The sequence below is a fragment of the Pleurodeles waltl genome, chromosome 11, assembly GCF_031143425.1.
Source record: "Pleurodeles waltl isolate 20211129_DDA chromosome 11, aPleWal1.hap1.20221129, whole genome shotgun sequence".
Lineage (NCBI taxonomy): Eukaryota > Metazoa > Chordata > Amphibia > Caudata > Salamandridae > Pleurodeles > Pleurodeles waltl.
This window is the reverse complement of record NC_090450.1, coordinates 943164990-943189051: the sequence shown is the minus strand read 5'-3', so window position 1 is coordinate 943189051 and position 24062 is coordinate 943164990. Positions and strand designations below refer to the sequence as shown.

General features: G+C 48.4%; 1 protein-coding gene across 1 annotated transcript in view; it reads left to right on the top strand.

Annotated features, from left to right (window-relative positions):
• Nucleotides 1-4194: 4194 nt before the first annotated feature.
• The window catches only part of PRR14L (proline rich 14 like), a 317487-nt gene continuing 297619 nt past the window's right edge, over nt 4195-24062 (top strand). The window contains exon 1 of the mRNA XM_069215089.1: nt 4195-4327. The gene's annotated coding sequence lies outside the window, so the exon portion shown is untranslated. The remainder of the gene's footprint in view (nt 4328-24062) is intronic.

Genomic DNA, 24062 nt, shown 5'->3' with positions numbered 1-24062 from the left:
AGAAGAAAACAGAAAGAGACCTTACGGTGTTCACCACGTAGATACAGGAAATAAATGTAATTATCTGGTAAAAGAACCTTTGTAAGACTGGGTTATTCCTACCTACCCCCTTACAGTATGGAAGCCAGAAGATTTACTCATCGTGAAGGGCAATTGAAGTACACAGCCGTGCAAGCTACGGCAGCAAGCTCTGCTTGCAGAAGTTGTAGGGCCACCCTGGCAAACACTGTCTGAATAGCACATTCTCCTAATGGCCGCAAAAATCAGCACACAATGCAAGGCAGTTATATTCCTGAAGCCAACTGTGCCTTTCAACACTTCTAAGAAACAAAACATTGGTGCCAGGTGGGCTGCGTGGGTTGAAACATTTGACAACTTCATAGATGTACTAGAGAAAAAAGATGACAAGAAGATCATCAAATACATTAAAAAAAACTTGCAGGTACTTGCTGTACTTTATTCCTGCTTTCCTGGGCTCTGGGGTGTGGTACTTTACTTACCTTTGGTGTTTTCTTACACTCCTAGTGCCCCTCTACACACTACTCTTGCGTAGGTGGGAAACCGACATTCGCATTCCACTATTTTAGTATATGGTTTGTGTTCCCCCTAGGCCCATTGCAACCTATGGTGATTCTCTCTATTTGCACTATTTTATGACTGTTTACTTACCTGATTTTAGTTATTAGTGTATATTTTATGTATAATACTTACCTCCTAAGGGAGTATAGCCTCTAAGATATATTTGACCTTGTGTCACTAAAATAAAGTACCTTTATTTTTGGTAACACTGAGTATTGTCTTTCTTATGTGTAAGTATTGTGTGAATACAGTGGTATTGCAAGAGCTTTGCATGTCTCCTAGTTCAGCCTTGGTTGCTCTGCCTACAGCTATCTCTAGACAGCCTGGCTTCTAGACACTGACTATATTTCACTAATGAGGGATAACTTTACCGGGTATAAGGTACAAGTACCTGTGGTACCCACTACAAAACATGCCAGCCTCCTACATCAGAGGTTTGAGTATTGGCATACCTGGAAGACTCAGACAGCTGGTCATCGAGCTAGCCCATGAAGGACACTGTATTGTTGTGGCCACTAAAAGAGCACTAAGAGATTGAGTATGGTTCCCACGGCTAGATGAGAGGGTCGAGAAACAGTTGAAGGAGTGCCACATTTGCAACTATCACCCAAAATGACACAACATCCAGTAACAATGTCTGATCTTCCTGCCAGTGCTTGGGATAGAGGTGCAGTTGACTTTTTTGGGTCTTTAGGAAACGGACACCATCTCATGGTAGTCATAGACAAATATTTATGTTTCCCTTTGGTGGAGGACCGATCCTCGATAACCCATGACAAAGCCATCAAACGGCTTGATGACATATTTGCAACGTGTGGCATACCTGAAATTCTCAAATCTGATAGTGGCCCACCCTTTAACAGCAAAGAGTTCAAAGAATTCCTTGTCCATCTCACAGTCAAACACCAAAAGAGAACGACTCTCTGGCCCCAAGCCAATGGTGTAGTCCAACGGTGCATGGGCACCGTCAAGAGAGTCATTCAACAAGCGTCCATGGAGGGAATCGATTTAACCCAAGCCATGTGTCAGGCCTTCCTGGCTTATCGATCAGCTCCTCACTCTGCAAATTGTGAGAGTCCAACCCCCTTGCTATTTGGGAGAGCTAGCAGAACAAAACTACCTCAAAGGACTCCGGACCAATCAGTGAATACTAACAAGATTCAAGACACCGACAGAGCTCGGAAGTAAAAAATGAAAACATACGTAGAATCAGCGTCGTCATGCACAAAAGACAGTTTTTAACAAAAGAGACTGGGTAATGGAAAAGCAGAAACGTGGACGGATAACAGACACACCTTTCACTGCTTATCCTTTACAGGTTGTGGCGTGGTAAGGACATCTGGTGACAGCACATCGTCTTGGATAATCCATCTCTCAGGCACTTCACATTTCAAACACTTGTTGAATCTTTTTTTTTTTCCTCATTCAATTAACCCCAAACTCTGAAGCATCTTGTCCGGTACACCCCTGAGAAGTGGATTCCTTCCAATTCAGGATATCAGACCGGGGAGCGATCCATGTCTCTGGGCTGGGTTAGCCCTCCGGAATGCTATAACATCGTGTTCCTTTGGACTCACAGTTCTGTAATCATAGGACAGACACTATTTTGTTGCAAACCAGTTTATTAGCGGCCCCCAGAACTCATATCTCTTCTCAGTTCTTTCCTTCCCCCTTGTATTGCATGCTAAATTATACAATAACGAGTATTTCCTTTCCACAAGTGTTGGCGGGGGGGGGGGTCCAACTAGTCCATTTCCTACATATCTCTCTCCTGGACAATATTATCATATAAAACAGCAACTTGGTGCTATCCTTTTTTATCCCATTATCTCCCTGTATACAACCAAAAATAATCAGAGGGCTCTTACCTTACACTTTATAGGTAAAATCTTATTAATACAGTCACCAACCTCACTCCAAAACCGACTAAGTTGAGGACACTCCCAGAACATATGCATATCTCTTGCAGATTCCAAGCCACATTTTCCGCACCTAACCTTATTACCGGGCTTCAGTCTTGTTAACTTCTCGGGGGTCCCGAAGACCCTGTAAATTGAAAATAGATGATTCCTTCTTAAACAGGCAGGTTTAACTGTAGAATACAGCCAAGCAATAGATACTTGACATAGCTCTCTTATCTGTGCTCCTGGAAAATGTTATTTCCAAATTTCTTCTGGCATAAGAAATTTGCCGTCTATTGTGTCCAGGAGTGTCCAGTACAATCTTGGTTCTTTTTTATCCATGTGGATCTTCTGAAGCAGCCTTTCCATCTCGTTCGAGCCACCCACTCCCCCTTTGAGCTCTTTCACCCAACTCCCTATTTGCAAGTATTTAAATTTAGAGAAATTTCCTGTTGATTCCCTAATAAGATCTTCATAGGAAATCGAGCCCTCTGTTGTACACAATTGCCTCCATTGCCAAAAACCAGCCTCCTTCAGAGGCACAGCTAAAACATCCTTAGCCATTCTGGCGAGCCCGGTGAGTCCCATATGGGGGCATATTTACTATAATAAGGCAAGTTAGTGGGCCTTCTCACCTCATACCAAGTTTTTGCCAAATAATACAATAATCATAATCTCACCTTCTTAAAAAATTTGTGGTCACGAATTTATACAAAAAACCCACCTCTGCAACACTTGTTGAATCTTGAAACTATACCGGAAATGACATTGCCAGCTGGTGCAGCTCAAGTGCCTGAACCTATGGTGCTATCGCCTGATCAGGATGAACTTCAATCATCTTAAACCACCTGAGCTGGCAGACATGTGAGAGAGGCTTGTCTATTAATTGAGGAAATGTGATCTTGGTGATGTTTACCACTTTTCAGTTGACAACGGGAAGGATGTAGCATCTTGAAGGTATGCACACTAGAGCCCTTGTGGATCTGAGCGGACTCTGAACAGGCAGTATATAATAGATGGGAGGTGTTAAGGTGTGGTTAACAGAATGTATGATAAATTGCACACTACAGTAGAATAAACTGATGAATAATGTTTGAACGCAGCTCCTGTGTGGCGTCGTTCATGTGTGTACCCCAGGGCAGTGGCAGACGCTACAACTATCTGGGCTGTTTTATACTGGTATGACTGCTATTTTAATATTCCAGCCGTTTTGTCCTCATCAGCGCATACTTTAACCGGTAAATGTAAGATAATAAAACTTTCAAATGTATTCTACAACCCGCCTAGACGTCTCACTGATAATTAAAGTACAAAGACAGAAAGGCCATGTTAAAAAATGACTAGAGGCTATTACATATTCAACTTTTTGTTTAAAAATCATGTCCAGGCATTTGCAGAACGTTAAAACGAGAGCAGATGCTATTTTTCTGAGTTTGGGGAGGCTGCGTATTTGCATATAATTGGGATGAGCTACAGTCGTCCCTCTTTAGTTTCCACTACTAATTTCCAGTATTTTTCGCCACGCCCTCGTCTCCTCCCATTTCAAGCTTGCCTACCCCAGGAAAACTCATTTGGGTCCTTTGTAGTTTGTTGTTTATGGAAGTCACGTGCATCAGTACGTCCTGCGCGTGATAGCGGCGCAGACCCATTCGAACGGAAGTACGTCACTCACTGTAATCTGTCTAGCCTATCGGAGCGTAAAGCCGTCGGAAGTGTTGGAGGCAAGGGTTCGCGGTGGATTGTTACGGCGCTGCGCGTCAGCGGCGGACGGTCTGAAGGGAGGAGGCGGGGCTGGGAGCTGGAGGCGGAGCAGAAGATGGAGCGGCCCGGAGCTTGAACTGGGGCAGGTGAGAGGGCTTTGAAAATGGGAGCAGGTTCTGCTCTTCGTTTGTATGCGGCGGCTGGGGCGATTGGTTGTTAGGGGAGGAGGAGGCTGTATGTTAGAACGGGTTTTGAGAGTTGAGGCAGGACGTTTAAGATGGAACGGCTGCTAACGAGGATGGGGATCAGTTAGCAGGGACAGACTCGCAAGGCAGACATCCCTTTTCAAAGTTGAAAATGATTTTCCAACTTTTTGCTTTTTTTATTTTCTACCTTCTAACTATCTCTCTCGTGTCATGAGGTATTTCAGATGCAACCTTATGCCTTAAATTTCTGCAATGTCTCCCACTTGATTGTTCCTAAATGCTGGCATTCGTGATGACGGGTCTTTGAAAGGTGCCGGGGGCGATGTGGTCTACACTTGGTTCCTGGTGATCGAGGGGCGTTGATTCCGAAGGCATAGATAAATAAATGAGATTAGGGCCTTGCGAAAGTGCGAGAAGGCTGAGACCTACACAGAAGAAATTGAGAGAGGAGCAAAGCGAAAAGTGGGAGTGAAGCTGGAACCTGGTGAAAGAGGATTGAGAGTCGGGCAGTGGGAAGGAAATGATGAAGATAAGACCAGGTGAAAGGTTAGTGAGGCAGGGGTCAGGCGAACTGTGAGTGTCGGTGTCATAGTGGTCAGCCACTCCATTTGCTGCTTTACTGCCCTGCTTTTTGAGGTGGCTACCCCGTTTTATTACTTGCCATTGAAGGCTATGCAGGCTAAGAGGCTTGCATATCCCAGAGACTGATTAATTTACTCGGAGCGGTTCAGGGATGCCTTAGTGTTCGTGGATGATCCTCCCACAACATTGCATAAAGTGGCTGACTGCAGAGCAAAGTTGCTAGAAAGGGGTCAGCGTTAATTGATTTGGTAACTGGACGGAGAACAGGCGGTGGTCTTCAAAACACAGCTTTAGGAACACTTCTATATTTAGAGATGCTAAGAGGGAGGTATGTGACTGCCCAGGGGTGCAACTAGACCCAAACGTCAGGGTGAAGGGTGCTAACACTTCAGACAGAGGTAGAACCATTTTCATGTTAAGTGTGAAATGACTTGTGGAGTCTCCCTTCACTATTGTGGTACACTGCATAGTACGGGGAGTCATTGCAAGACGTTTTGGTACCGTATCGTGGGGTTAGATCCTTACAATTGTTTGGCTTTATTGACACTGTCATTTGCTTGCTTCTAATTCGTTAGTTTCCCTAGGCTGTACTTCCTCCTAAGTTTGTACTTCTCCTGGAGCATTGAAGCATTACTGCGTCCTTCCACTCCTCTGTTTTTGCAGGTGCTACTTTTTGTTTTATGTTTAAGCATGTCACAAAAGTGCTTGTGTTTTCAGGTATCTCCCTCATACACCTTTCCCCGTGTTCCTCTTCTATTACCTTCCCACCTCTCGGTGTTCTTCTCCCACTGTTAACGGAGTGCTTCTCCCTCCCGCCTCCTTTGTCAGAGTACTTCCACTCACTGTCCCCTGTTGTCGGTGTGCTCCCCCTGATGTTCACCGCCTCCTTGTTGGTGTGATTCTCCTCACGGCCAACCTTTGTTGTCTGTGTAGTTTCCCTTCCTGCCCACCCTCTGTGGTTTGTGTGCTTGTCTCTCCTGCCCTCCCCCACTCTGTAATCTATGTGCTTGGGCCTCCTGCCCTCCCATACTCTGTAGTCCATGTGCTTGCCCTGGTAGTACGTGTGGTTGCTCCACTGGTAGTCCGTGTGCTTGTCCCTGTAGTCTGTGTGGTTGTGCCCCCTTTCCCCCTGGTAGTCGGTGGGCATACCCTCCCACCCCCATAGTCGGTGGGCATACCCCCCCATCCCACCCCCATAGTCGGTGGGCATACCCCCCATCCCACCCCCATAGTCGGTGGGCATACCCCCCCATCCCACCCCCATAGTCGGTGGGCATACCCCCCCATCCCACCCCCATAGTCGGTGGGCATACCCCCCCATCCCATCCCCATAGTCCGTGGGCATACCCCCCCATCCCCATAGTCGGTGGGCATACCCCCCCCCCATCCCATCCCCATAGTCGGTGGGCATACCCCCCCCCCCCCCCCATCCCATCCCCATAGTCGGTGGGCATACCCCCTCCCATCCCCATAGTCGGTGGGCATACCCCCTCCCATCCCCATAGTCGGTGGGCATACCCCCTCCCATCCCCATAGTCGGTGGGCATACCCCCTCCCATCCCCATAGTCGGTGGGCATACCCCCCCAATCCCCATAGTCGGTGGGCATACCCCCCCAATCCCATCCCCATAGTCGGTGGGCATAGCCCCCCCCATCCCATCCCCATAGTCGGGTGGGCATACCCCCCACCCATACCCCCCCACCCCATCCCCATAGTCGGTGGGCATACCCCCCATCCCATCCCCATAGTCGGGTGGGCATACCCCCCATCCATACCCCCCCCATCCCATCCCCATAGTCGGTGGGCATAACCCCCCCATCCCATCCCCATAGTCGGTGGGCATACCCCCCCCCCCCATCCCATCCCCATAGTCGGTGGGCATACCCCCCCCATCCCATCCCCATAGTCGGTGGGCATACCCCCCCATCCCATCCCGGTAGTCGGTGGGCATACCCCCCCTTGCCCCCGGTAGTCGGTGGGCATACCCCCCCTTGCCCCCGGTAGTCGGTGGGCATACCCCCCCTTGCCCCCGCTAGTCGGTGGGCATACCCCCCCTTGCCCCCGCTAGTCGGTGGGCATACCCCCCCTTGCCCCCAGTAGTCTGTGGGCATGCCCCCGGTAGTCTGTGGGCATGCCCCCGGTAGTCTGTGGGCATAACCCCCTGCCCCCGGTAGTCGGTGGGCATACCCCCTGCCCCCGGTAGTCAGTGGGGTAGTCGGTGGACATACCCCCCTGCCCCGGTAGTCGGTGGGGTAGTCTGTGGGCAGACCCCCTGGTAGTCGGTGGGGTAGTCTGTGGGCAGACCCCCCTGCCCCCGGTAGTCGGTGGGGTAGTCTGTGGGCAGACCCCTCTGCCCCCGGTAGTCAGTGGGGTAGTCTGTGGGCATACCCCCCTGCCCCCGGTAGTCAGTGGGGTAGTCTGTGGGCATACCCTCCCTTGCCCCCGGTAGTCGGTGGGCATACCCCCCCCTTGCCCCCGGTAGTCGGTGGGCATACCCCCCCCTTGCCCCCGGTAGTCGGTGGGCATACCCCCCCTTGCCCCCGGTAGTCGGTGGGCATACCCCCCCTTGCCCCCGGTAGTCGGTGGGCATACCCCCCTGCCCCCGGTAGTCTGTGGGCATGCCCCCGGTAGTCTGTGGGCATGCCCCCGGTAGTCTGTGGGCATAACCCCCTGCCCCCGGTAGTCGGTGGGCATACCCCCTGCCCCCGGTAGTCAGTGGGGTAGTCTGTGGGCAGACCCCCGGTAGTCGGTGGGGTAGTCTGTGGGCAGACCCCCTGGTAGTCGGTGGGGTAGTCTGGGGGCAGACCCCCTGGTAGTCGGTGGGGTAGTCTGGGGGCAGACCCCCCTGCCCCCGGTAGTCAGTGGGGTAGTCGGTGGGCATACCCCCTGCCCCCGGTAGTCGGTGGGCATACCCCCTGCCCCCGGTAGTCGGTGGGCATACCCCCTACCCCCGGTAGTCTGTGGGCATACCCCCTGCCCCTGGTAGTTGTTTCTTCGCATAAGTAGGAACAAAGAAGGCAGCGGTGGGAACTAAGGTCTGGCGTGCTGTAAAGGATGAAATTAATTGATGCCAACCGAGGCGGATATTTGACTAGATGGTGCTAATACGACCTACGTAACCAGATACATCTAGCTGGTGATTATAGTTTAAATAGGCAAATCTAACTAGAAGGTTGCAGTGACTCGGTTGTTTTAAAGAAAGAATTGCCAGTGTCCTTCGACTGTCCTGAGGAGGCCATAAATTTAGAGGCCGAAACGCGTTGACATATTCTTACGGAACCAAGGGTGTATAACTAATACATTGAAGGTTGAAATAACTGGAAAGCACTACATAAATACCTTTAAAGTCTGTGAGGTGTTTTCAGCTGGGTGCTAACCCCTTTGGTTACCAATATAAGATAGGATCACTATGAGAATTAAGTGAGAGTGACCTTTATGAATTATTTCGTTGGACGTTTTAAGTTTTTCTATGATGTATTTTGTTTTCTTGTAATTGAGTAAGTTATGTTCAGTTATTGTCCTGATATGTTGTTTATATGCACTTATGTCTAGGTATGCACTGCTATTTTCAAAATAAATAAATAAATATTGTTGGAAAATCAAGTATCCCGATTAACCAGAAGTGGATTGACTGGTTGGTTTAATTAATGAATAGATTTGTCCCTACCTGCTATACATTTTTTCTGTGTTTCTGATCTGATAGTACCCAAAGCAGGGTGGGGTGACAGGGTACTCCCCTTCATAGTTGTAAACCTGGTAGTCTGTGGGCATACCCCCTGCCCCTGGTAGTCTGTGGGCATAACCCCCCGTAGTGTGTGGGCATAACCCCCTCCCCCGTAGTAGTGCGTGGGCATAACCCCCTCCCCCTTAGTAGTGCGTGGGCATACCCCCCTTGCCCCCGGTAGTCGGTGGGGTAGTCTGTGGGCAGACCCCCCTGCCCCCGGTAGTCTGTGGGCATAGCCCCCGGTAGTCTGTGGGCATGCCCCCGGTAGTCTGTGGGCATAGCCCCCTGTAGTCTGTGGGCATAACCCCCTGCCCCCTGTAGTCTGTGGGCATAACCCCCTGCCCCCTGTAGTCTGTGGGCATAACCCCCTGCCCCCTGTAGTCTGTGGGCATAACCCCCTGCCCCCTGTAGTCTGTGGGGTAGTCGGTGGACATACCCCCCTGACCCCGGTAGTCTGTGGGGTAGTCGGTGGACATACCCCCCTGACCCCGGTAGTCGGTGGGGTAGTCTGTGGGCAGACCCCCCGGTAGTCGGTTGGGTAGTCTGTGGGCAGACCCCCCGGTAGTCGGTTGGGTAGTCGGTGGGCATACCCCCTGCCCCCGGTAGTCGGTGGGCATACCCCCGTGCCCCGGTAGTCGGTGGGCATACCCCCTGCCCCCGGTAGTCAGTGGGGTAGTCGGTGGGCATACCCCCCTGCCCCCGGTAGTCAGTGGGGTAGTCGGTGGGCATACCCCCCTGCCCCCGGTAGTCGGTGGGCATACCCCCCTGCCCCCGGTAGTCGGTGGGCATACCCCCCCTGCCCCCGGTAGTCGGGGGGCATACCCCCCCTGCCCCCGGTAGTCGGTGGGCATACCCCCCTGCCCCCCGATAGTCGGTGGGCATACCCCCCTGCCCCCCGATAGTCAGTGGGGTAGTCGGTGGGCATACCCCCTGCCCTCGGTAGTCGGTGGGCATACCCCCTGCCCCCGGTAGTCGGTGGGGTAGTCTGTGGGCATACCCCCTGCAGTCTGTGGGCGTAACCCCCCTGTAGTGTGTGGGCATAACCCCCCCCCGTAGTAGTGCGTGGGCATAACCCCCCCCCGTAGTAGTGCGTGGGCATAACCCTCCCCGTAGTAGTGCGTGGGCATAACCCCCTCCCCGTAGTAGTGCGTGGGCATAACCCCCTCCCCGTAGTAGTGCGTGGGCATAACCCCCTCCCCGTAGTAGTGCGTGGGCATAACCCCCTCCCCGTAGTAGTGCGTGGGCATAACCCCCTCCCCGTAGTAGTGCGTGGGCATAACCCCCTCCCCGTAGTAGTGCGTGGGCATAACCCCCTCCCCGTAGTAGTGCGTGGGCATAACCCCCTCCCCCGTAGTAGTGCGTGGGCATAACCCCCTCCCGTAGTCCGTGCGCTTGTCCACCCCCGTAGTCCGTGCGCTTGTCCACCCCCGTAGTCCGTGCGCTTGTCCACCCCCGTAGTCCGTGCGCTTGTCCACCCCCGTAGTCCGTGCGCTTGTCCACCCCCGTAGTCCGTGCGCTTGTCCACCCCCGTAGTCCGTGCGCTTGTCCCCCCCGTAGTCCGTGCGCTTGTCCCCCCCGTAGTCCGTGCGCTTGTCCCCCCCGTAGTCCGTGCGCTTGTCCCCCCGTAGTCCGTGCGCTTGTCCCCCCGTAGTCCGTGCGCTTGTCCCCCCCGTAGTCCGTGCGCTTGTCCCCCCCGTAGTCCGTGCGCTTGTCCCCCCCGTAGTCCGTGCGCTTGTCCCCCCCGTAGTCCGTGCGCTTGTCCCCCCCGTAGTCCGTGCGCTTGTCCCCCGTAGTCCGTGCGCTTGTCCCCCCGTAGTCCGTGCACTTGTCCCCCCCGTAGTCCGTGCGCTTGTCCCCCACCCCGTAGTCCGTGCGCTTGTCCCCCACCCCGTAGTCCGTGCGCTTGTCCCCCACCCCGTAGTCCGTGCGCTTGTCCCCCACCCCGTAGTCCGTGCGCTTGTCCCCCACCCCGTAGTCCGTGCGCTTGTCCCCCACCCCGTAGTCCGTGCGCTTGTCCCCCACCCCGTAGTCCGTGCGCTTGTCCCCCACCCCGTAGTCCGTGCGCTTGTCCCCCACCCCGTAGTCCGTGCGCTTGTCCCCCACCCCGTAGTCCGTGCGCTTGTCCCCCACCCCGTAGTCCGTGCGCTTGTCCCCCACCCCGTAGTCCGTGCGCTTGTCCCCCACCCCGTAGTCCGTGCGCTTGTCCCCCACCCCGTAGTCCGTGCGCTTGTCCCCCACCCCGTAGTCCGTGCGCTTGTCCCCCACCCCGTAGTCCGTGCGCTTGTCCCCCACCCCGTAGTCCGTGCGCTTGTCCCCCACCCCGTAGTCCGTGCGCTTGTCCCCCACCCCGTAGTCCGTGCGCTTGTCCCCCACCCCGTAGTCCGTGCGCTTGTCCCCCACCCCGTAGTCTGTGCGCTTGTCCCCCACCCCGTAGTCTGTGCGCTTGTTTTGTCGTCCCCCCTCCCCACGCAGTCCGTGCGCTTGTCGTCCCCCTCCCCACGCTGCCCGTGCGCTTGACGTCCCCCTCCCCACGCTGCCCGTGCGCTTGTCGTCCCCCTCCCCACGCTGCCCGTGCGCTTGTCGTACACCCCCCCCCCCCCCACGTAGTCTGTGAGTGCTATTATTATTATTAGAGAGAGATATATATTGGTTGCCGCAGGTATGGAGAGTTTGTTCAGGATGTATCAGGCAGCTGACGCATGCAATCCCTTGGGGGTGGTAATTGAGGTACATACCCAGTTATTCTTAGAATTGAGGAACTTATTCTACATTGAAGCAGGGCGAACAGTGGCTAGGAAGCACCTTCTATCCTGGTATAATGGATATTGCTGAGTTGCTAAGAACAATTTGGTTCTCGCAATTAAAAACCAAGACAGGTCTTTAATCCAGGCCGCCAGACGATCTACCAAAAAAAGTGCTAGGCACTGCAAAAAAACTATTTGAGTGGGGGACTTCTGATGACGATCCAGAGGACGCCAGAACAAATGATCAGCACTCATTCTGGAACTTGGTATCCTTGGGCTGTAAGGATGAGCACAGCACTATGGATAATAATATGGCAGCATCTGACTGGGTAACACACTTTTCCAGCCTTTACGCTTAGCAAGGGAACCTGCAGTGGCATGCCTGTGAGCATATGGGTCCCGGGAATATTATCTTGTCCTCTGAGTGGGAGGGAGGGTGGCTGCCTTCAAAGGGGATGTCTCTGAAGGGGTTGATGCTCAATCCCTTGATCTCGAGGGAGGGGGAAGTATCCGCAGAGAAAATTAGTCTTTCCATAGGGAGTATTTGTTTCTAATAAGGCCCCTGGACCAGATCAAATTCCTGGGAATCTGTTTTTGAGCGACGTGAGCACCTACTCACCAGTAATTTTCACTACAATCATGAAAGGTGCCCCTTTACCATCTATGTGGGGTGGAACTGTAATTATTCCCATTTTTAAAAAGGGTAATCATGACCAGACATCGAATTATAGACCAAGCAGTCTCCTTTGTAGTACCTCAAATGTATTTAGTAATGTTATTCTGAGTAGAGTTCAGGTTTGATTGTCAGTTAATGACATTCTGTCACCCCTCCAGGCAGGTTTAAAGAGTCCATTTGCACTACGAACCAAGTGTTCCATTTACAGTTGTTGTACTGGAAGACACTTACCCTGGGTGGTGGACGTCTCTATGTTCTGTTTGTCAACACAAGTTCTGCCTTCGACTTAGTCCCCCCATCAACTTTATGGCAGGTCCTTTCAGAACTGGGATTGTGGCAGTATAGGAGAATTGACAATTGACCAACCCTCTTCCCAGTGACTCAGTGAGATAGGGGCGCATACTTGCCCCCACACTGTATACCACTGGCCTAGTGGGGTACTTGGATGAGTGCGATAGTGATGCACTCCGATTAGTCAACATGAGGGTTCTTGCTCCTTTTCAAGTCTCCAATGGGTCTCCTTAGGTTGTTCAATAGGTTTGAAATTTTTTGTAAGTTTATGGGTCTGGAGATCAGTGTGAGCAAACTAAATATATGGTTCTGAACCAAAGCAAACAACTATGGCAAACCTCACACTAGCAGGTGCACCTCTTGAAAGGGAACACACGTTTGATTACTTGGGTCTAACACTCACAGAGCACATGGAGTAGCAAGCACACATCACGCAACACAGGCTTAGGGTGGAGCAGGCGATGGGCGGCATCACTAAAATGTTGCATGGTTCTTAGTTTCACCATGTCCAACCGGCCTTCAAGATTTACCATTACAAGGCCATCAGGATAGCCTCATATGGAGCCGAACTGTGGAACCATCTGAATATGACTGCCTTGTCTATGGTGGAAAATCACTCTATGCGCCAATTGGTTGGTGTACCAGGTAGCGCTCCATTGTTACCGTTTTGGATGGACCTTGGGCAGAGTCCCCTGTCTGATATACAGGGAGTGCAGAATTATTAGGCAAATGAGTATTTTGACCACATCATCCTCTTTATGCATGTTGTCTTACTCCAAGCTGTATAGGCTCGAAAGCCTACTACCAATTAAGCATATTAGGTGATGTGCATCTCTGTAATGAGAAGGGGTGTGGTCTAATGACATCAACACCCTATATCAGGTGTGCATAATTATTAGGCAACTTCCTTTCCTTTGGCAACATGGGTCAAAAGAAGGACTTGACAGGCTCAGAAAAGTCAAAAATAGTGAGATATCTTGCAGAGGGATGCAGCACTCTTAAAATTGCAAAGCTTCTGAAGCGTGATCATCGAACAATCAAGCGTTTCATTCAAAATAGTCAACAGGGTCGCAAGAAGCGTGTGGAAAAACCAAGGCGCAAAATAACTGCCCATGAACTGAGAAAAGTCAAGCGTGCAGCTGCCACGATGCCACTTGCCACCAGTTTGGCCATATTTCAGAGCTGCAACATCACTGGAGTGCCCAAAAGCACAAGGTGTGCAATACTCAGAGACATGGCCAAGGTAAGAAAGGCTGAAAGACGACCACCACTGAACAAGACACACAAGCTGAAACGTCAAGACTGGGCCAAGAAATATCTCAAGACTGATTTTTCTAAGGTTTTATGGACTGATGAAATGAGAGTGAGTCTTGATGGGCCAGATGGATGGGCCCGTGGCTGGATTGGTAAAGGGCAGAGAGCTCCAGTCCGACTCAGACGCCAGCAAGGTGGAGGTGGAGTACTGGTTTGGGCTGGTATCATCAAAGATGAGCTTGTGGGGCCTTTTCGGGTTGAGGATGGAGTCAAGCTCAACTCCCAGTCCTACTGCCAGTTCCTGGAAGACACCTTCTTCAAGCAGTGGTACAGGAAGAAGTCTGCATCCTTCAAGAAAAACATGATTTTCATGCAGGACAATGCTCCATCACACGCGTCCAAGTACTCCACAGCGTGGCTGGCAAGAAAGGGTATAAAAGAAGGAAATCTAATGACATGGCCTCCTTGTTCACCTGATCTGAACCCCATTGAGAACCTGTGGTCCATCATCAAATGTGAGATTTACAAGGAGGGAAAACAGTACACCTCTCTGAACAGTGTCCGGGAGGCTGTGGTTGCTGCTGCACGCAATGTTGATGGTGAACAGATCAAAACACTGACAGAATCCATGGATGGCAGGCTTTTGAGTGTCCTTGCAAAGAAAGGTGGCTATATTGGTCACTGATTTGTTTTTGTTTTGTTTTTGAATGTCAGAAATGTATATTTGTGAATGTTGAGATGTTATATTGGTTTCACTGGTAATAATAAATAATTGAAATGGGTATATATTTTTTTTTGTTAAGTTGCCTAATAATTATGCACAGTAATAGTCACCTGCACACACAGATATCCCCCTAACATAGCTAAAACTAAAAACAAACTAAAAACTACTTCCAAAAATATTCAGCTTTGATATTAATGAGTTTTTTGGGTTCATTGAGAACATGGTTGTTGTTCAATAATAAAATTAATCCTCAAAAATACAACTTGCCTAATAATTCTGCACTCCCTGTAAGCCTTTGTCCCCTATCTGATATGATAAGCCTTTGTCCTCTGCTCTACTAGAGGAGGCTCTGGGTTACCCCAGAGCTCCACCACTATCAGAAGGGGCTTAATTAAATCCTTTGTCTTAATGACTCTGGCAACACAGCATGGATAAAATATTTGAAATCCACCCTTCCAGAGATAGGGAAGGCAAATATGTGGATCACTCCATGTGAGGCAGGGAGCTGTTCTAAAGAACCAGCTCAAAGCTGCCTTTTGGCAGGATCCCTTGCCGATGCTTTCCTTTTAGTAAAAGATACTTACCTTCAGGAGGACTCCTCGGATGAGACTGAGCCACCCTTCGCTAGGTGCCTTAACCTGCAGTTTCGTTGCGGGGCCCTACCTCTCTAAACCTTTATTGCTAAATGGTAACAAGGGCAGCGGATTAGTTATCAGCGATGGCCAGCATGTGATGTCAGCAATACAACTGTGGAGCATGTTATGTTCTTCTACTCGGCTTATTTACCTTGTAGGAGACGGTGCATAATCCTGCTCTGCCGGTCACTAGGTGTCAGGATGTGCATTGAGGCCCTCAGAATACTGAGGCATGATAACAACAAAGTGTTGTTCTTTGCACTAACTAGATACCTGATGGGAATGTGTAGAACGATGGAAAAACTGCGTACGGCATCCAACAACACAGCTAGTGCCGCGCCGATTAGCTTGTAAAGTTACTGGTTGTTAGTAAATTCAGTCACTGTAAACATATTATAATCTGACTGCTGTTGCCTCCAGTCATCACACTATCAAGCTGTTCATTGTCATATTTGCTTGTGGGCATAGTCTTAAGTAACCAGCGTGTCGTTCAACTCTTATCGCTAAGGGCTTAAGCCTAGGTGTGTAATTTGTTTATGACTCAATTGTTCTCCTTCTTTTACAATACTTAAACTCTTCCATATTTGTGGCTCTTATGTTGTTTCAGGTTGTTTTTAATTATTTATTTCAGGAGAAAAGAACATGAATTCTAATTACATAAGTATATTATGTGTCTAGCCACGTTCTACTTTTTATTGCATGATTGATGTGATATTTATGTATCCTTTTATGGCCTAGAGCCGAAATAAAGTTGTGACTGACTGGCTATATTTTAATGGTTCCTGTAGTCTGTCCTGATTATTTCAGAGGTCCTTCTGTTTGATAATAATGGTACGACTTCGGGTGTGAACTTGCCAGGAGTTTTGAACTAATTCTGTTCTAGGATTGGTTTCAGTGGTATAAGCTCAACAAAAGATGTTGTCGGACAATGACGGACGTGTTAAACTAGAAGAGTTACAACGGAGCTAAAGATCCTGTTAACAACATTCTTCCATATGATCTGATAGGCATTCAGTGGTTTGAGGGATGACTTGCATTCAGTTGTGAAGTTGTGGAGATGTTGAAGGAATTCACGCAATCATTGGTCCTGAAGACAAGGTGGAGCCACTTTACTGTAAGCAAGTTTGGTGATGCAAATATGGCAATAGTTGTATGTTCTGGCGTGTGGGATGGGCCAGAGAATAGTTCAAAGTTAGAAAGTGAACTTTAGCTTGATATGAGTTAGTTGTTTCAGAACATGTGTTGAGACCTTCAAGTATTCAAAAATAATTTAGTGATTTAAGTTAATTTTCGCATTGATTCTGGGTTGTTGGTCAGGGGTCTCTAGATCGATGGAAAGGTCGAAGATGTAGAATACTGGGCATATGATTTGCAGTCCAGTACCCATTTTGGACATCACCTACTTATGTGGTATATTTTGGTATTTGTATAGTTAGGAACTACCTGGGAAGCAGCAGAGATTTGCATTTTGCCTAATACCCGCATAATGTACAAGAATGTGCACATCAAGTAGCAGGTTACATCTTTGAATTGCACACCGGCACTTTACAAATTTACATCTTAATCGGTCGTTTTTTGTCACAGGGAGGCTACGTGATTTGCCTAATATTACAATTTTCAGTCATAAGCAGAGGCTGGAATGTCAGCAATTAGCCACGTGACCCTATCGTCTCTCTCTGTCCATTCAATCCATCCTCACGATTGCTGAGCTAGGGCTTCTTGCTTTTCTCGTCTTAATATACATCAAACCCCCTTCATGTGCACTTGCACCCAGTAACAGTCTGTGATAGTTTGTGGACTCTCTCTAACTCATAACGGAGCGTAGATCTTGCTTCGCCCAGCGCTCTGTTAACTCTGTACTGTCTCTGTCTCTGAGTTGGCAGAGGGAGATGCTGCTTGGCTGACGAAGCACTATTATGAGACCTTGTCAGTGACAAATGTGCACTATACTGGTAAAGTAACCAACAGGTTAATGGCGAAGTATCTTCCCTTGGTTTTGGAATTCCCTATTTGGACAGTGCCTCTTTTCTTGCAAATGATAATTGTTAAATGTATTTATAGAGCGCACGCTCTGCCGTTGATATGACCTCCTACTACTGTTCAGCAAATGCTGTTTGTTATCTACAGCTGAACAGCTTCCTAGGAGAGGTGGTACCATAGGATAAAACGTTCTCAATGGCCCCTTCATACATGTTAGCTGTCGCAGAAATACCAGTTTGTAGTGGAATTTTCGTACAGTGCATACTTGAACTAAGGCTTTTGTACAGTTTTGATAGAACAGCTTTGTGTGTCTGCTAGTTTTAGATTTTCTTCAGTATTCCTTTCTCCTTAAAATACATGTTTCTTTTAACACACATCCTTGGGCTAAACGTTTTATTATATGTAACTCATCGATTCATTGTTTGACATCCACATTTTGCTGTACTGCTTTTGTGATGATTAGACTGGTTGACATTTTGAGGCAAAGTATTTTAATCAGTTAAGACGTTATCCTGTAATTTACTTTAGTGTGCACCAGAGGTGTAGACAGCTGTGTATGAGATATAGAGTGCAGAAAATGAATGTCCTTTTGCAAGAATGGGGCCTGATTTCTGTGATGCATCACAATATTGGTCTCCATACTCACTCTGAAACGTGTGAGTTGAACATGTTTGTGTTTGTGCTCCGTGATTCAGAACCTTGTGGTCCTTGGTCCCATTCTATTTTTCAGTCTCATTTTCCACTTTCTCCAACTACTACATGCTTGCGCTCTCTGTGCAACTATTAGGTCAGAGGCTCTCAAGAACTGCTTACCAGGAATAGCGAACGAACCACTGGATGGATTTACTCCAAATTTGGCAGAAAGGTATCTTGGTCCAGAAAGTGCCCTTTGTGTTATTTGAAGTAAATCCGTTCAGTAGGTTTTTTGAGAAATTAAAGTAAAAACACATTTGTATATGTAGGGACGCAAAGGCTCTGCGAACCCTCCTGATCTCGTGCTGAGATCTGATTGGCTGACCACACTTCAACAAGGGATGTGTTGACAGCCATGTTGGGACTCTGTTTCAGCTGAGTCCCAGAAAAAAAAGAGAAAAGAAAAGTGGCCAGGGTAGGAACACCCTGACCCTTTGGTACACGCCCCAACCCCCCAGTAACAATTTCTATTTTTTTTTATTTTATGGGGTCGCAAATCCATGGCACAAATTAAAATAACAAAAAAACAAAAACCAAGCACAGGCTCCTGTGCTTGGTTTTAAGGAAGGGCCTTGATGGGCCATGTCCTAGGGGCATGTCAAAAATAAGGGAGGGGGGGCACGGGGCCCCCCTTCTATGCTTGCTGAAGCCCGGGGTCCACCACCTCCCCAGGGCTTCAATCATGATTAACAGAGGGGGGTGCCCCCTCCGCAGCCCCGGAGAGCACCACCTTCCCGGGTCTAGTTCACATTGGAGGAGGGCCCCCACCCCTCAGGGCTGGCTCCTGCTATGTCACAGGCTGCCCACCCCGGGACATAGCTGTTTGCTCTTACTTGGTGGGAGCCTTAACAGCTCCCGCCACGTCAAAGCAAACACTCCAGTTCCAGCAAGTGAGAGCTGTCAAACAACTCTCACTTGCTGGAAGCGGAGGTTTCAAAGGAAACAATTGCTCTCACAGCATCTTTAGCAGCTCTCTCTCTGTGACAGCAATGCTGGCTCCTTCAGAAGGTGGGGAGCCATCTGGGACCGTGGTGGCTTTGAGGCTCTCCCCACGGTCCCATTGCACACTGGATGCCCTGGAGGGCACCCAGGAGAGATGGCTGGGCCCTTGGAGATGGGGGTCCCCGAGGAGAGAGAGAGGGGAGATCGCGGTCCCCAAAAATATATATTTTTAATTTATAAGATCAGGCCCCGGGGGATGGGGTCCCTAGGGCTGAAATCAGCTTTGGGGGGGAAGGGGGGAGCCTTTGATTGAATGAATGTAATAAATCCTGTAATGGAGGAAGAGCTGCAGCAGTACCATACTAGTAGCATCACAGCCAAATTGTAGGTTCGGCCTAGTGGGTATCAACCACTTCTCCTTCCAGCCAGAAAACACTTTATTTAAATTTATGGACATTGAAAATATTTTGTTACAGAATTCCATGGTAGCAAACTGCCACATATATTTTCAAGCACAAACAGGTATACACCTACTCTGTTCCATATTTACACCTTCTTCCACAAGTATTCAATCAAGAAAGCCTAAAACTTCCCAGTTTCATTACCTGAGACAGTTACCACATCTCAAAACATGGGAGAAAATGTAGCCTAGGTAGCCTCATATTTTCACTGTTACTCGTGCCTAGCTTCTAACTATCATGCATTAGGCTGAAACATTGCTCAAAATACTCCACTTCAGGAGACCAACAGACCTTATGGTTCCCATTGGACTAATCAGTGTTACATTTTCTGTAATTTGGCATCCATCCATGTGGCTGTATCCTCCATACCAGTCTTGCTGCCGTCCAAATTTTAAATTCTCTTCTCTTCTGAAAATACTATTTTCTCCATATTTCCCAATTAAGCCATGATGGTTCCCAAATGTAATTTCTTTCTGTCTTCTGAGCAATTCAGCTGTTTACTCAGTCTCCACCTGTCCTCAACATCCCCTCTTTATGCTGCTGCAGGCTAAACATGTCCATTTTCTCCTTTTTGGAGTGTTCCCCAACTCTTTTACCAAATCGCATTCCCTGTCTCCACTCGCTGCAGCACTTCATTCTCATACAGTTTTCCACATTTAATCTCGCTTCACAACCCCACTTCTAGCCACCCGGGTGCCAAGGATGCTGCTGGATTAAGTGAACCCAGTTAAGCCAACCTCCACCTCAGGTGGTGATAGGCTGCTTTCACTTTACAGGATAAGACATATAGCATCTTTAGCCGACAGAACTAGGCATGCAGCTTTCTGGTATTCTTCATGTGATCATTAAGGTTTCTCCATATTATTCAGATGTCTAAAGTAAAGGAGTGGGCCTTCCCTCTGTCCGTAAGCCATTCTTCTGTGATAAAGATAGAAAGTGAGAGGACCTGCTGTCACACTTTGAAGAGAATGTTTCATGCTTTGAATCCAGAAGTTCCTAGCTGCATGTAGCTTGTTTCTGTGGTTTAAATGAATTTCCCTCTCAGGTGCTTTGCTTTATCGTCTTCCCGGCAATGACAGTTGCTGGGTCAAGTTAGTTTCTGATTTTCTAGCACCACTTATTCGAAGGTCAGCCAAGTTGTTAGTGCTGGGTGATCTGATCATTTATTTTGAAGATCTTGGCTGTAGCCATGCTCAAACACTTACTGAAGACTTGTGGGCAGTGAATTTAACGCTTCACTTTTCCACTACTACTCATCAAGCAGGACATCTGCTGGATCCAGTTTTTTTAATATTTCAAATTTGTACTTGCTTCCTTTGCTCCCTCTTCTTTGGTCAGATCATTGCCTTTTGTGATACCCAGTCCCTCAAATATCCCCAAGGAAAGAAATATGCTTCGATCTAGATCTAGGAACTGGTCGAAACTAGATATAAATGCCCTTAATAATCAGTTGAAAGCCTCAGCTCCCCATTTTGCGTGTGACATCACGGTTGATCAACCATTAATGGAGGAAGGGCTGGGTAACTCTTTAGACATTGTCCTTTCTCTGAGTACGGAACGTTCTGTCAGGCTTCGTCCACCAGCTCCCTGATATACTGAGGGATCACAGGTGGAAGAACTAGCTTTAGGAGGTTGGGAAGGCTCTGTTGACGCAGTTATGATGAGACTGCAAAAAGAAATTCAAGTTGACACTAAAAAAATTATCATGGCCATTTTAGAGTGGTTCGGGCCTTGTTTTCTGCCGATCAGATTACCTCGGCACCTAATTGTTCTAGAACACTTCTTAAAATAGTTAGTGAGCTCTCTGAGCCTGGTAGGATGTCTCCAGCTTCGGTCCTTTCTCAGGCTCAATGTGAAAATTTGGCCTCATTCCTTGTAAGTAAAATGCAGGATATTCAGGACCCCTTGTTGAAAGACAGTGGAGATTTGCCTCAAACAGTCTCCACATTCCTGCCTTTTGTCACAAACACCTTGCGTTCGAGCAGTTTTGCTTTTACCAGTCATACTTTGACCTCATGGGACAGTCTTGATTTACCTACGTTCTTGTCTTTGTTTCAGTAAAAAAAAAACAGGTTCTCAGAAGGACTCCTTTTCCCCCTGCAAAGCTCTGTCTTCTAAATCCAGACATATTGGCCTCTTTGGTTAGCCTTGTAAATTGCTCACTTAGCAGGGCTCCATTCCTTTAGAGTACAAGCACTCAATGGTTCTCCCCCTGCTAAAGAAAGCTAGTTTAGATCCTGATATCTGGTCCAATTGCAGACCCATCTCTTTGCTTCCTATTATGTCTACAATCCTTGCAAGACATGTTTGTAAACGACTTTCTGTCTAAGTGGAGTCTCAAAAACTCCTGCATAACACTCAATTTGGATTCAGAGCAGGACGTAGCACTGAGTCTGCCTTACTTGTGGTTACTGCGCATCAGTGGTAGCTCCTAGACATGGCAAGACAGCAACATTGATTCTTCTCATCGTCAGTGCTGCGTTCGATACTGTGTCCCATGTTATTTTGCTGCAGAGGATAAGGCAACAGGGGTCTCGGGGGTAAGCCCTATCCTGGCTTTCCTCCTTTCTGAGTGAGCATTTCGTTCAAGTTTTCTCTAATAGAGCTTTGTCTAAATGCCACACTGTGACATCTGGAGTTCCCCAGGGATCAGCTCTAAGTCTGGCCCTTTTTAACATTTATGTGCTCCCTCTGATAAAGCTCATAGAACAAGAGGGCCTCACTATTTTTTCCTATGCTGATGATAATCAAATCAACTTCTCTTTATCATCTTCTCAGGACCACAGCCCCAGTTCCCTACATTCCTGCTTAGCCCAGGTGGCTACCTGGATGAATAACAACTCGCTGAAGCTAAATGGTAACAAAACAGAGGTGATGATCCTTGGTAGAAATCCCAGTCTCTGGGGTCCACAACACTGGCCGTTCATGCTGGGGGAGACTCCTTCACCGGTAACCAAAGTCAAGAACTTGGGCTTCTTAATTGATAACACGCTCTCTACGAAGCCTCAGGTAGCAAAGGTGGTTGGAACCTGCTTTGCCATACTTAAATGGTTACAGAAAGTCATCTGGGTGCTTCGGCTTCCCATGAATGCTCAGAGAACGGTATTCCAGGCGCTCATTCAATCTCATCTGGACTATGGGGACATCCTCTATCTAGTAGTTGACAAAGCCTCTTTGGGACGGATTCAGGTGGCCCAAAATGCAGCGGCAAAGCTTTTTTTTTTTATTGGCGTCTAAAATTTGCTTCAGTGGCCTCACTTCGCTGTGAATTACAGTGGCTTGAGGTGGAAAAACAAATTCAGTTCAAGACTTTATGCTTTGTTTTCAAAGCCAGAGCAGATACTGTCCCCTAACCACTGGCAACTTCTCTTTTTTTCTGGGGGCCTAAATTTAAACTTACTCATAGGGGAGGCTGCTCTTTTTCGGCCACAGGCCCCAGACTCTGGAATACTCTATCAGTACAACTTAGATCTTGTACTTCACTGAGCAGTTTTCGGAAGCAATTGAAGACATGGCTTTTTTAACCTTTTGTTGTTTGCTCTCCTACCTGTGGTATTTAGCGCCGGGAAACCCTGTTTGCGTAGCTGTTCGCGCTTTACAAGTACTCTAATCAAATGAAGGTATACAGTGGAAACTCAAAGTAAAGTGGCCTTATCCATCACCCACTTGCTTTGTCTACACCAACCAAGGCATTAAAATTTCTATTCTAGGACTTCCTTGATCCGTACTCCCTTGGCTGGTGGCCTCTGCTTTGATTTCATTCAAAGAAGGGATGCTTCAGGTGGCAGATCAAGCACACACATCAGCCCACAATTGAGGCTAAACAATCCCAATGACTTTGCTTGACAGAACCATCCCCTGAACTCTCAGCACTGAAAATATGTGCATTCTATTAGTGGTTTGTGAGTAGAGCAAAATAGATGAAAGAGTTTCCTGTCACTACCACTGTTGGTACCAAATCACCTGTGTTTCTTGGTTTCTCTTTATGGTTTGCCACTCCCCTAAAGGCCACTTCTTTCTCGGCCTGTCACCAAGTGATTTTGGGAAGAAATTGAGTGGGTCTTCGTTTTCAGGAGCTATAGGCCCGGTCACACCTAAGAAAGGGGTCTTGGCAGCTGTTTTCAATATATCCTTGCACAGAATAATGATTGGGCCATTCACTGGATGATATGATCACAGCTAGTTTTTTCTCCTACAGAAATTCAAGATTTTGACTCTGGTCCAGGTGGTAGCAGCAGTTTTGTCCAAGGAATATTTGCCCAAAATCAGGAGTCGTACTTTCATGTACTCATCTAGCAGATCCAGCTGCAGAATGTTTATTAAAATGTTGCCTGTAGATCGTTCACTTCCTGGTCCTCTAGAATCCTTGCTCCAAACAACTCTCATTGGTGCTCTAGATCCTCTACAATATGTAATGTTTAATTCTCTGGAAATTACCAATAATCATATACTGCAAAAGAGGATGCAATTCGTTACACTATTTTGGGAATAGAACTACTCCCAGGTGCATGCTTTTGTCTGGTGTTTGCTAGTCCTGAGTACCTGCACTCGCTTTTGAAACACAGGAGAGTTTCTGCTTAGAGTGACCGTTTGCACTGCTGTTGAGTAAGAACTGAGTCAGTAAATTAATACAAAATGTCAGTAAGTGCTGGGGGTTGTCACTTGTTCTCATGCAATGTTTAAATGTTGCAGTCATATGACTGACCCACTCTCGTAAGACAGGACAGTGCGCTTCAGTAGTGGCCTTAGTGCTTGTCCTCTTGCACCTGCCTTACATTAGCTAAGTATAGTTGTTTGGGCTGGCTCAGTTGGAGTAGACCAAGTTTCTTGGCACACATGTCCTATCTTTAACTGACCTTTTTGCCTCACATCTGTGCTGATGCTGCAGGCAGGGCCTGTATCCAAAACGGGTTACTGCCTAGACATGCCTCAGCTCTGCTGACTGGTTCCTGGTTCTATTCCTATGCT